Genomic DNA, 14,749 nt, shown 5'->3' with positions numbered 1-14,749 from the left:
AACTAAATTAGCTACTTAGAATGTCCAAACACCTTATCCTCTTCAAATGCGTGCAAAGCAAAGCAATGGAAACCTCTGAGATGATGTTTCTTAAGAAGCGGAGTATTGGAGCAAGCCGCGTGTCAGTTCCCAACAGGTAGTAAAAGACCAAGTTTGGCCATGTAGTAGGTCACTTTTACACTTTCATATAACCGACAGTAGAGCAACAATGCACTAGCTCTACAGGAGTACTGGGGCTATGCGAATGTGTCAGAGTCAACTGTACTGATATTTGATAAGGATTGCTGGATGTTGCCACTCATTTGAACGAGAAGATGCAGCTCCTGCACAACTCTTGTTTTTCTCAAGGCTCCTATCAAGAGTGCCTTTCATATAAGACAGGGATGCGACTTAAAACAAAACAAGACAAGACAAGACAATGGCCTTTAAGAACACTTGAGTAGGGTGCCTGGGTGGTTCAGTGGGTTGAGTGCTTTCAGCTCAGGTCATGATCCCAGGGTCTTGGGATGGAGACCCTCACTGGGCTTCTTGGTCAGCGGGGAGATTGCTTCTCCCTCTGCCTCTGTCCTCCGCCCACACTTGTTCGCTCACTCTCTCTCTCTCAAATAAATAAATACAAAATTTTTTTTAAAAAAAGGAACAACTAAATATTATCTGTTAAAATGATATGCCCTAGATCTCCCTAGAATCAGATATTCTTCATAGAGGTTATGTTCAGCCCTTGGACCTAGAGCCTTTGTATAATGTCTGAGTACATCCTGATGCTAGCAATGCTTATTCCCTAGTCCTTCAGCTTTATATATTATCATACCTGCCAATAAAACGTCTCCTGTTTTCTTATTTTTATTCCATTATCTTTTTGGAAAGTTAAGAAAAAAACTGGGAGAACAAAAGTAAGGAAGAACTCATCTTTCACATCACAGCATGCTAAAATGAAGTAAACCAAAATGCTACAATTTTTCTCCAAGTTATGTTGGTCTGCAGCCTTTTTTTCATGGTGAATCCGATTAGCTATTGTTACAAGAAACTGTCTAAGTAAATTTCTCTTTCCATATTGGTTCTATTGCAGATAATACGAAATATCTAAGTGAATGAAAGCTAGATATTTTATTTCTAGAAGAATTTATATTGCTAAGACCTAAATCACAATAAAATAATCACACAGGTTAAGCGGGAAAACAAAAATATGTACATAGAAATAGATATGAAATAAAAATTTATTTCATCCCCTGGGGATAAAAATATATGTTTATAAAAATAAAAAAATTTTAAAAATTGATTTCATGAATAATTATTGCAATGAAATAAAATGAAAGGCAGCAGAATCATGTTCACATGTTATTTGATTGTGACCAAAATTGATTAAAGAACTTCAGAAGGAGGGGAGGGAAGGAGTTTCTAAAAGGGCTACTAAAAAAAGAGACTTCAAATAGTTGCTTTAAATTCAATAGTCATGGGGCACCTGGGTGGCTCAGTGGGTTAAGCCTCTGCCTTCAGTTCAGGTCATGATTCCAGGGTCCTGGGATCGAGCCCCACATCAGGCTCTCTGCTAGGTGGGGAGCCTGCTTCCTCCTCTCTCCCTGCCTGTCTCTCTGCCTACTTGTGATCTATCTGTCAAATAAATAAATAAAATATTTAAAAAAAAATTCAATAGTCATGTTGGCAATTTATGGACTTGATTATACCTTCAAAATGAAAAATAACCCAGTAACAACTCCCATAGAAGAACACTAAATTTTTATGATATGGTATAATCGAATTGGCAACCATATGTATAATAGACTTGATTCAAAGGAGAAACAATTCATGGTAACAAATTTCTGATAAGAAAAGATAAACTCTAATTTTTAAGACTAATTCATGTAACTGAGAAAAGCCATCATCACATTAACCCTCATTGTGGTATTTCATTCTTGTCTTGTTCTGTATAAGAATAATAAGAATGCCTATGAATATCTTAAGCAGATACCTATGGAGAAATGCATCAGGATGTTTTCAGTATAACAAAGGAAAATAATGAGGCCTCAGTCATTAACATAAGTGACATTAAAAAAGTGAGCTAATATTTTTCTAGGGTTTTAAATTTATCAATTTTTTTGGACTATTTTACTGGTCATTGATTATAAAATTTCATTTTAAGGGCTTTAGCTTTTAAGTCAAAAGAAGAGTTGGGGGGGTTGTGAGTTTTTTTGGTAAAAAAGAGTTGTCCCTTCATCATGTATTTATTTATTTATTCAGTTAATTATTTATATCAGTGTGGACTCATAAGTGTTACTTATTTATTTATTATTATTTAAATTCAATTAATTAACATACAATGTATTATTTGTTTCAGGGGTACAGCACTGTGACTCATCAGTCTTATATAATACCCAGTGCTCATTATATCACGTGCCCTCCTTAAGGTCCATCACCCAGTTACCCCAACCCCCAACACCCCTCCCATCCAGCAACCTTCCATTTGTTTCCTAAGATTAAGAGTCTCTTAAGTGGAAAGAAGTAATCATTTCCTTAAACATTATATACAATATCTTAAAAATTTAAAGAAAATAGCCATGTCACATACCTCTCCAGACTTCATTTAATTATATTTACTTAACTGTAGAAACTTCTCCTCTAGAATACAGAGAAAATAAAAATAAGCAAAAACATATCTGTCATAAATTGATCCAATATTAGTTATAAACTGAAATAGCATAGAATAAAACAAAGATTCCCTTAGTTCTGATTCTTTGGTTCTTTGAAATGCAAAAATACAGTGTATTTAGCAAGAAGTTTTGTTGTTTTTTTTTTTTTTAAAGATTTGATCCATTTATTTGACAGACAGAGATTACAAGTAGACAGAGAGGCAGACAGAGAAGGGAAGGGAAGCAGGCTCCCTGCTGAGCAGAGAGCCTGATGTGGGGCTCGATTCCAGGACCCTGAGATCATGACCCAAGCTGAAGGCAGAGGCTTTAACCCACTGAGCCACCCAGGTGCCCCTAGCAAGAAGTTTTTATGTCAATTACATTTTGCTATTATTTTATATATTATAATATTAAATATACCTTTATATTATACTATTAGTTTCTTGGCAGACCTTCCAGAATGTGTTTTGCATGCTGATTTTTTTACCTACTTTCTAGCGTTGAGCAGAGCAAATTGCCTCTAACCACAACTACAATTAGCCAAATATTAGTGTGAGTTCCACAAATCAGGCTAGTCTAATAAAATCTTTCAACTTATTTATTACAGAAGTCAGTTTAAAAAAAAAGTAAAATAAACTATAATAGATTTTACAGACAAATCAAAGTTTTGATACTACCTATAAACTGTTACTTATTCAATTGTATCAGTGAATCAAAACTTACCATTTCCATAAAGCATCTTGGGAGAAATTTGTTGATAAACACTTCCTTTGAATAGTTCTGCCCTTGATATAGGTACAAGATTGATTTGTCCAGCACTAGGTTTTGCTAAGTAACAACTGTTTTGTTCCAAAAATGCAGAGCAGCCTTCTATTCCCTGCTGCAATATTATTTTCTAAAACACCAATGTGGGAGGCCCTGGAGTCAGACAATGGAGTGCCCTGGCTCAAGGGATATGCAAAATTCAAACTTCTTTGTATCTATGAGGACCTCTTCTACTGAATTTATTTGAAAATAGAAAGCAATCACTTTTAGACAGGAATGCAAGTTTAACTTTCCTTTGTTAGATGGTCAAAATCTGTGCCTAGAGAACACAGAGGCAATAAGAGCAGAATTTCACAAGAGTAATGTTTACCTTTGGTGTGTGGAGTTCCAGATTAGATATTCATTCATAACCAATTCATTCCAGTAAGATATCTATGTTGTTTCCCCAGTCCCTTCTCAGCCAGACCACCCTGAGGATCCTGTTTTCTCTCTCCTTCCTCCATGCAGCTTTGGTCTGTGCTCATGGATTTTCTCTAGCACTGTCAACTCTGTCTCCTTCCGAAGGTACTACCAGAATGGATTAAAATGCGCTACAATTTCTGTAACACAATAGCCATGTGCTAGCTGAATTGGGGCTGATCAGAACTGAGACGCACTGGAAGTGTGAAAATTCAAACTGGGTTTTTAAGACTTTAGGTAAAAATGAAAACAAAATATCTCATTAATAATTTTTATTTTATTTTTTTAAAAGCAAAAAAAAAAAGAAAAAAGAAAAAAGCGGAAGCAAAGCAAAGCAAGCACAGGCTCAAGATGGAGTCACTTATGCTAGGCCAAGTCAGCAAACTGGGGCTTCAACCTCCCCAAGAGGTTTCTCTCTTGGGGAAACCTTCTTCCAAACCAAGAGGTTTGGGAGTTTCAACCTCCCCAAGAAACAGTATTAACTTGTCAGTCAGGAATTTTCTGGTCAGCACCAATGAATCAATCTGTCCAATAGGTCCTCTCTATCCCTCAAAGGAAAATGAAGTAGTCCACCTAATAAGACTCCCAGGGAAGGTGATCTTGTCGAACAGATCCTTTCTTTTGCTAATAATTTCCTTGCCCCACCCTGCTTCTTACAAAAACCTTTCATTTTGTAACTCCCTTCTAGTTTCTAGATGGGATACTGCCTGATTCCTGAATGTCTTAACAAAGCCAATTAGATCTTCAAATTTACTAAGCTGAATTTTAGTTCTTTAACAATACTGATTACAGGGATTTCTGTGTGCATCTGTCTTCGGCTCTGGTCATGATCCCAGGGTCCTGGGACTGAGTCCTACATCTGGCTCCTTGCTCAGCGGGAAGATTGCTTCTCCCACTCCTCCTACTTATGTCCCCTCTCTCTCTCTGTCAAATAAATAAATAAAATAATTTTAAAAATATATTGATTACATATTGAAATGATAATCTTTCATCTATATTGGGTTAAATGAAACATTATTAAAATTAACTTCACTTTTTCCATTTTACCTTTTTAATGTAACTAGCAGGAAATTTAAAATTGCATATGTAGTGTATATCATATTTCTATTAGTACTGCTCTAAGAAGTAAAAGGAACCAAACGGTAAAAAGATTAACCCTCCACAGAAAGCAGTTTAGGAATAATCTTGTAAGAGGCTTAACAAATTGCTTTTTAAAAATAAAAATAAAATAAAACTTGTCACAAAAGGGATTCTCAATCTAGTTGCTAAACAAGTAAAATAGCCCATCGTTCTTATTATATGTTTGAATTCTTCTTGCAGAATTTTGTACTACACAAATTATTCATGCAAAGAAAGAAGGGGAGAGAGGACTCAGGTCCCCGGTGGCCCAGACTGGGTGAACCTCTGTGCATTTGAGAGAGAGCAGAACAAACTCTGTAGCCTTGGGAGTCAATCATCCTCCTGGGGAACTGAATCTATAGCCATAGTCTCCTTGGCATAATCCATAGTTTCCATCCCACCCTAGAACTAATCCTCTTATCGTTAACACTAATCGCATTGTAAGTACTTGTGTAAGTTTCTCCACCCCAGGACTGTGAGCTTTGTGAGGGCAAGAATCAGTGTCTGTCTTACTCAGGGCCATGTCCAAGTGCCAGCTGCATATATGATTTGTAAGTGGTCCTTTTTCTGTTCGGTGCACCTGGAACCACACATCTACCAATGAACTGTCTAGCTTGGAAATGCTATTGAAGTAGATAGAAAAGAGATGACCAATAATAATACTATGTAAATGATGATATAGAGTACACAATCAGCTAGATACAGGGAATAGGACTCTGTGACCTGAGAAAGAAACCACCACTGATCTCTGATCACAGCCAAGAAGCCCTAAGGAACTTGTAAGTGCTTGTCCATATAATGGCCCTAAAACAACCCGTAGTTTCCTTATAATACATTTACAATGAGGTTTTGACCCCTGCTCTCTTTCAGGGGATGGCTGCCATGATCATTCCTGCAAGGACCACATAGGTCCAAAATCAACCCCTCCCCATCTGTACAATGAATCCTTTAGATGATTGGAGGCAACCTCAGTCAGAGGTTGTCCTGGCTTGGACCCATAACCTCTGAGCAATTGCCACCTCTGGGTCTGCCCGCACCCCCCCCCCCAGCTTAAGAGGGTACTTTCTCTCTGACCACTATTAAAAGTTGCCTGCTCTGAATTCTTTCAAGAATGGAGGTGGGGGAACAGGACTCCTTGTTAACAATTATATATAACAATAGTAGGTGATATAAAAATATATATATAATGATACTAAAAAAAATTAATAGGGTGCCTATGTGGCCCAGTCAGTTAAGCCAGAGTGACTATTGGTTTTGGCTCAAGTCATGATCTCGGAGTGGTGAGATACAGCTTGGCCCTAGGCATGGAGCCTGCTTAAGACTCTTTCTTTCTCCCTCTCCCTCTGTTCCTCCCTCCCAAAAATAAAAATAGTAATAGTAATAATAGCTAACATTTATTGAGGGCTTAACAGATAATACCCATTGTGCTAACCATTTAACCACATTTAACCCTTTTTCACTTGGTAATGCAACTAACCAGATTAAGTACTGTTATCATCACCATTTTATACCTTGGAACACTGGAACCTTAGAAGATTTAGGTAATTTACTCAAAGACACCCAATAAGCAAGTCCCTGTGCCAGGATATAAATTTAGTCTGACCCTAGAATCTAAGTCTTAACACTATGCCAAGATGATTTGCCAGGATGTTTGAGAACCTGAGAAGCATAAAGAGCCCTCCCATAAAGAATTGTCCTGAGGGATAGAATGCAGAAGTACTTACAGCTGCCCCTCCTTCCCCAGGAACATTGCCTGGGAATACTAACTTCCCCAAACCTTTTAAGGGACAGTGTGTGTGTGTATGTGTGTGTGTGTGTGTGTGCACATGTGTGCGCACAGATGCATGCATGCGTATACAGAAGATTTCATTCTCAAGGGTTAACAGAATCAACCAGAGAGCCTGCTGTTACAACACGAGCTGAGGCTATAGTTGATGGCCATCTTCTTCCTTGTCCAACATCCGTCTTAGATTTATTTTACCCTTAGCCTGCACCATAGCTGATTGCTTGCCTAGTGGGGTAACTGAGACACTTGAGCCCTTAGTTGCTTTGCCCTTCTCAGGTCATGTTGCTGCTATTGCTTTCTGCAGTTTTGCTCACCTTGGAAACGCCAGGAGACACCCCACTGAATCCCTAGCTTTGCCAACATAGATCGTCCTTGACCCCACTAAATAGAGTAGTATTCATAATGAACAGGTCCTGATAAGAATCCAGGTCTTTCCACCACCTGCTTGCCCACTACTACGAGGTACCCAAATAATCAAAGTATAGTCATAACTCTAGTTTCAGTGGCTCCTATTATGGTCCCTGGTTCTTCCATGGAGATCAGAATCTCTAATTAGTAGAGGAATGGGAAGCACAGATTCTCCCGCGGAGTCACTGGGAGGCATTCGGAGAAAGGCCAATATTGTTTCCAGTTCTTGGTTCCCAGACTGATATTCTAGCTCTGTGTGCACAAGATCATATCTATCAGTTGTGGGTTTTAGGCATATAAGGATCCTGGATGATAGTCTTCCAACTCTATCAGGGTATGGTTCCTGAGAAGGAGATTTGATGTTCATTAGAGCATAGCAATGTCTTACCAAGCCAGCTGCTTCCAGGAGATGCAACACCACCCAGTAATACCAGTAGAACCCATGATCATGTATCATTTTGTGACACCTCCTTTACCATAAAGTGGGTCCTGTAGTCAGAAGCAGTCAGAAAATCAGGTATTTTATAAGTTCATCAGATTGTAGGGCTGGCAAAAGCCATGTGAACAAGAAAAATTCATAACAAAGGAGATACCAGTTCCATAAGGACAAATCACTGCTCTCTCCAGAAAAGACAGGCTGTTCTGTAATCAATCAAGCAGCTGACTCCTCTCCTTTCAGGATTTACCATCAGTCTTTGCTGCTGACAGGCTTGACATTCCAAGACTTCTACCAGCTTTAGTAAACAGGAGCTTTAGCTGCCCGGGACAGGCATTTACCCCTTCTTAACATCATGACTATTCTATGAGCAGATCAGGCAGACACTGAAGCAGCTGAGAACAGATGTTAACTAACATACATTGGACAAGTCATCCTGCCCACTTGTTCACTGTGTGCCTCCTCTGTGATAAAGATACTATAGGAAGAATAACTTTAAGTCATGATTCATGAATTTTGTGTACACACCCTTATATCTATGCACATGCCTTTTCCAGAGTTCCATCTTCAATCTGTCAGTTTTGTACCTTCTAGACCCCTGACCAGAGTAGACATTAATTAAGACAGAAGAGGCCATTTCTCCCTCCATGCAAGGTGGACAATCAAGTGCTCACAGCTCTGTCTCATGGGGACATTTCACCCAAATGTCTCTCTCTCTTTTTTTTTTAGGACTTTATTTCAGAGAGAGAGAGAGAACAAGTGGGGAGAGGGGCAGATGGAAAGATGGAAAGGAAAAGCAGACCCCCCACTGAACATGGAGCCCAGTGTGGGGCTCGATCCCAAGACCCCTGGACCATGACCTGAACCAAAGGCAGATGCTTAACTGACTGAGCCACCCAGGTGCCCAGACACCCAAATGCCTTCTTAGGGCCATCCATGAGGAGGGCTGCAGTAGAGCAGTATTGCATTTTCAGATCCCACCAAGCTATTCAGCCAACTAATCCTTAAAAAAGGTCTGTGTTGCTGCTGAGCTGTGATTCTTGTCTTGGTGTTTTCCAGAGGTTCACCTAACCCTATCCTCTATAGTTGATGCCTCCAGCCCCCGATGAATCTACTGGGTCACACATGTCAAGTGTCAGAGCTACTGATACTCCAGTACATCCTGAATCTGTTACAGAGCAGATCCAGGCCACAATTAGAGCTGAAAGTCTTTTGAGTTACCTCATGAATGGGTTGACACTATTCCTAAATGTGGTATATGTGACCTCCAAAATTGAGGGGCCATCAGGTGCTGGCTCTCTCTCTCTTTCTCTCTCTCTCTCTCTTCAGTAAGGACTGCAAAGTGCAACAGATTTTCTTTCACTTGAAAAGATGTAGCCAAATCTTCTGTGTCTCATATGACTTTCCTTCAGCCAATCTCTGATTTAAGCCACAGCTCTGGTGAGAGCTCAGATCCACTTGGTACTTGCAATGTTTCAGCTCCAGCAGACCCTATGAGTCTCTCTGATTCCTGCTCCAGGGTCTCCTCAATACCACATGTGTTTTTTAGAAAATACTTATGTATGTTTTGAAAGTTGAAACTCACACTCATCTGTAAATAAATGATCCAAACTCCAGTCCTGCAGGCTTTCCAGAGTATTGCCTTTGCTCATTCTCCCACCTCTTCTCATTCTTGTTTACCTTCTGCTTCCTGAGATGGCTTTCCAAACAAACTACTTGCACACAAGTTCTTTTCTCAAGGTCTAATGTCCGGTGAAACCAAATTAAGAGACGATGCTGCCGACTCATAAACCATTAGATGCCCCTAAATTGGGCAGATTCTGAGCCCTTATAGGTTTTATCTCCCACGCTGTGATACTTTTTCTAAAATATCTTCCTGGAATATCGAGCACTTGCCTCCTGTTCTCTTGATTCAATGAGAATGACATCAATGATATGGAGAACTTCATGACAATCAAGGTTCCTGCGGGATTCAATGTTGAGATTGAGATGTTGAGAATGTTGAGAATGAGAATGAGAAGGTTACCTAGCCCTAGAAAAAGGCAGTGAATGTAATGTGTACTGAAGTCATTTTCACAAGGGAGCGAAGAGCTTTTTTTCTGCTTTTATGGATGGGACATTTGCCAGCTCAATAACCATAAGACAAATATGAGAGGCTGTTTTATCTATTTTAACAAAAATTGGAGCTGCCACTTCGTTAAGTTTACAGAATCTACCAAAATAACACCATGAAACTCCTGTTGTTGTTTTTTTTTCAAAGACCAGAAAGATGAATTAAATGGGTTATGATGGAGGTCATCATCTGTACATTTTTTTAAGTGTTTCCTGGTACAATCTCTGCAATCCCTCTTGGGCACAATAAGCTTCTGATTTTTCATTCTGGCCCAGGGAGGTCATATGATTTTAGGAGCTTTCACCTGGCCCTTCCTAGCACAAGAATTCTTAACGACAGGTCAGAGAGGGATTTATCAGTTGCTAAGCACGTCAGTACCAATTACACCTGGGGGAGTCCATAGACACATTGGCCACACGATAACACAGACTTTGGTGTCAATTTTGTCCCCCTGTAATTCACTTTCCACAGCATGCTCCTCCTTGGGCAAATGGCTTTCAGTCCCTTGGGGAATGTATTGGGAACATTTATTGTAGTAATTTGTAGTGGCATTGCAGGGTTCTTCCTCAAGGGACCTGGCTTCAACCTCAGCTGATGGGTCTGGGTGTGAGGCAGTTAATGTCAGCCTTTTGCTCACTACTTCTGTTTGTTTTTATGGCTATTCAAGGCAAACAATATGCTTGGATACACATCTGCCTCATTGTTGGGAACACTTTGATTGTGAGCTTTCAGGCTAAGGCAACCTGGTTGGATCTCTGGCTTTGCTACTAGTTTAATAATCACAACCACCTTAACTAAATGGTGCCACAGGGTTCTGCTCTTCTGGAACCCTATCATCCCTGTAGTCCTCATTGTTTACTAGGGGTTCTAGTTCCATGGAAGCATTTCCTACTTCAGCCTTGGTTTACAGAGGAAACCAGGCTTCTCAAAGATACCAATGCTCTTTTCATCAGTGTATTCCTTATTGCAGTGCCCACCCAGCCTTTCCAGGAAAAATGGTCAGGTGTTGGGTTCTTTGTTCTCACATAATAAGTTCATTCCAAAAATACCCATCTCCTGATGTCTTCCTCGATATTCTGCCAAGGCCATTTTACCAAACCTACTTCATTTTCTGTGGACTTTCACTGCATTTAAGTTTCAGTGAACCATCTTGGCAGGGCATTGGGACTGCCTCCAGGTGACCCTGCTTAGCTACTAAATTGATTCATGGACGTAGCTCCTACATCATCAAATCTTCCATTATCCAACCTGATATTTTGTCTCCAGCCCCCCAATCCAAAACCTGCAATATCCACTCCAGGATTCTGGCATATGTCCTCCTAGTAGCTGCCAGTTCTTATCAGCTAGATCTAGTGATTCTTTGGATGACACAACTATTTCCTCCAAGAGAAGGGAGTGCACTTCCCCACTCAGGCTATACCAAGAACTCATCTTAATTTTTAGTCTGGAGACAATGAGGGGATGTTGGAGGAGATCTTGAGGATAAGCATGACCTTGTCAAGCAACAGTCTCTGATGAGGTCTTTTCATTGCCTTCAGGTGAGAGTGGCAGTGCGTCTCTCTGCACAAGGGGAAGGGGGTATTTCTACCAGCCCAAAGGGCTCAAGGGAATTTCAAAGTGTAAGTTTCCCCCTTCCTAGATCCTTCTCCTCCCCTATCAAGGCCCTGACCCTAAAATCAGAGATCTGCCAAGGATACACATTCAATTACCAATCAGCTCTGCCATCCTTATAATTAAATCTTGAACAGGGGTTTTGGCATTCTGCCTGTGGCTGCAAGAGTTGAAGATCTCTTTAGATGCTGATAGGAAGATTTCCTACCTCTCATGAAAGCCCTAAGTTGATAGCTGGCTGATCATGAAAGTTAAAAACAAACAAACAACAACAACAACAAAAAACCCCAGCAAATTCTGCTATCCTTCTAAAGTGTCATTGTCTACTCCCATTCAAGGGCTAGAGCTACCATGCAGGATAGTGTTTTTTGTTCATCTTCTATGCAGCACAGGTAAGAAGAGCCTGAGTAATTGTGATACCCCAGCACACCAGGAATAATCCTGTTGCCATCTGACTAGTGAGTGACCTGGACACCTGAGGGGCTACATTTCACACTTTCTTCTTATGTCAACTTTCTTAGGCTGATTTCCCTCAAAAGCATAATCTAAGACAGGTACTTGTGTGTGGCTAGGTCATTTGGAAAGTCATCCTACTGAGAAGCCATGAGGGGATAAAGAGAATTGTAGACAAGATAATACAAGAATGGGTATTGAAATTGCTGCTGTGAGCAACACAATTCCCCCAGGACCTCTTGAGAAGCACAAGGAATGGCCTCACAGAACTGCCTTGTTAAAAGGTAAGAGGCAGGCACCTTTGTCCATTGGATACTGTCACCCATTGTTTGAAAGCTGGCCCTGGAGTGTTAACTCACCAACACTTCAAAGGTGTGCAAGGTGTGAGCTGAGAGGGCTACTGTTGCCATCGGAGTCAGCAAAGTCAGAGGAGCTTCAGGTTAGAAAGCAGAGAATTGTAGAGAAAGGAAACTCTCAGAGAAAAGCGACAAGTTTGCATGAAACTTTCCCAACCAAGTCCGAATATGAGTCAGGGCTTTTGATGCAAGAGGACTATGAATTTCTTAGGGGTTGATAATCAGTTCACAGCTACACAAACTTTAGTTTCCCCCTGGGGTCTCACAGTGATGTAATGGAGTCGGTATCTATAAACACCTACTCTGCAGTAAGTTCTACTCAGGTAGTGTGTTACATACACCTCACATTGGACACGTAAAAACATGGCACTGACTATATTACTTTGCTAGGGTTGCCATAGCAAAGTAATAGACAGCCACCAACCATAGACTGGTGGCTGAAGCCACAGAAATTTATCTCCTCCTAGTTCTGGAGCTAGAAGTCTGAGATCAAGGTAGGGTTGGTGTCTTCTGAGGCCCCTCTCCGTGGCTGTCTCTACATGGCCTTCATTCCATACATGTCTGCTTCCAAATTCTCCTTTTTTTTTTTTTTTTTTTTTTTTTTTTTTTTTGACAACTGCTACACCTCACCATTTTCTCATTTCTGTTAAATGATTATTGTTCTTTCTTGGAGTGTCTCTTAGAGAGACATCCAGGTAGGTGATGTGCAAACCCCAGCTTGCTCTAGGAAAAAAGCTCTGAGACTTCCAGCCAGCTCCTTGGATGCAGATATTTCTGAATGCCCAGTTCGCTCTTTTTTAATTTTTTTTTGTTGTTGTTGATGCCTGTCAGATTGAATTACGGCCCACCCTCACCACCTCATTCTCCTTTAGTTACCCCTTGAAAGATCCTGTCTTCAAATACATTCACACCCTGAGGTAATAGGGCTAATGTCCACATATGAATTTGGGGGGAAAACACAATTCAGCCTTTAATATTGAACTTTACAATAAAAATATATACTTATACTAGGTTAAAGTACAGCTTATTTGAATTAATACAAAAATTACTCTGTGGGCACCTGAGTGGCTCAGTCAGTTAAGCATCTGCCTTAGGCTCAGGTCATGATCCCCAAGATTCTGGGATCAAGCCCAATATCGGGCTCTTTGCTCAGCGGAGCTTGCTTCTCCCTCTCCCTGCTGCTTCCCCTGCTTGTACTCTCTCTCGTCAAATAAGTAAATAAAGTCTTTTAAAAAATTACTCTTAATTCATAAAGATCCTTTCCCTTTTACAGCTGATTTTTTACTGTTTTATTATTTTATTTGTCTTTCAGGCACACGAGAAATCTTCATATGTGTAACTTCATGCTTAATTTAAACATTAAATTCTATGTTATTTTCATTATTTTATTTTTTCATGGCTTAAAACAAATTCCATCTATTCTCTAAATATATTTCCAGTGAGTTTGGACTTGACACTAGTTGAAAGATAAAATCTAGGAAGAACTTGTGATCTCTGTCTGTCAAATAAATAAATAAAATCTTTAAAAAATAAAAATAAAATAAAATAAATATCTAGGAAGAATGGGATTTGCTACTAAAGGGGGAAAGTGTAAATTAGCCTTCAGTGAGGTAAAGTTGAATTTTCACAGATCAGCTATTAGCAGTTTTCTTGTTTTAGTTTCGTTTTTGGAGATCAGCATATTAGCATTACTGTAGCTCTGATTACTGCCTTGTCTAATGTCTCTGTTTATATTGGTTAACTCTCCTTGGACTGCCTTTCCTCCCCTCTTTCTCTCATTCCAAATCCAATGGAATCTTCATCATTTAGGTTTTGCCTCTTAGAGGAAGCTTTCATAAGCCATGACAGCCAATATTTTACTTTTTCTGGATTCCCATACTACTGTCCTAACACTCATTTGGCATTTCATCTTAGTCATTCATTTACCAAATATTTACCAAGTGCAGAGTGTGTACCAAGCACTCTGCTCTAGATGATGGTACCACAGATGCAGATGAGACAAAAATCTCTGGCTTTATAAAACATACGTTTGAGTAGTGGAAAAAAATATGTGGGGGAGGCACAAACATCAAATATATGGGAATCTATCATAACTGTTATGAAGACAAGAAATGCACAGGGAGGACGGTATCTGGGTGTAGAAGGGTTAGACCTCCTACTTGGGTAGTCAGAAAAAATGCCTGATCAGGTTACATTTGAGCAGTGACATGCAGAAAGTGAAGCAGCACATCCTGCAGCTGAGAGGGTAGTGTTCCGGTAGATGGAACGGTTAAGTCCAGAGCACAGACGCTTGGAGTTTTTGGAGAGGGGTAGATGGGCTCTGAAACGTAGCTGTATTAAGCTGGAGCCTTTCAGATCAAGCTCTTACTTAGAAGTCATAGTAAGGGTTTTGAACTTTAATCAGAGTAAAACAGTAAGCCATTAAAGCATTCCGGGCAGGGGAAGGATATATTCTGCCACAGGTTCTAAAAGCATCATTCTGGCTGCTGAATAGAAATTGGGAGCAGAGAAATAAAGGGAAGATAGAAAGACCCGTCAAAAGGCTACCAGAACTGTCCAGGCAAGAGCAGATGGTTCCTTATGACACCTCTGGTGTCCTAAGTTGTTTTATACCGA

This window comes from Mustela nigripes, chromosome 5, assembly GCF_022355385.1.
Source record: "Mustela nigripes isolate SB6536 chromosome 5, MUSNIG.SB6536, whole genome shotgun sequence".
Lineage (NCBI taxonomy): Eukaryota > Metazoa > Chordata > Mammalia > Carnivora > Mustelidae > Mustela > Mustela nigripes.
The sequence above is the reverse complement of the archived record's forward strand: the minus strand, read 5'-3'. Positions refer to the sequence as shown.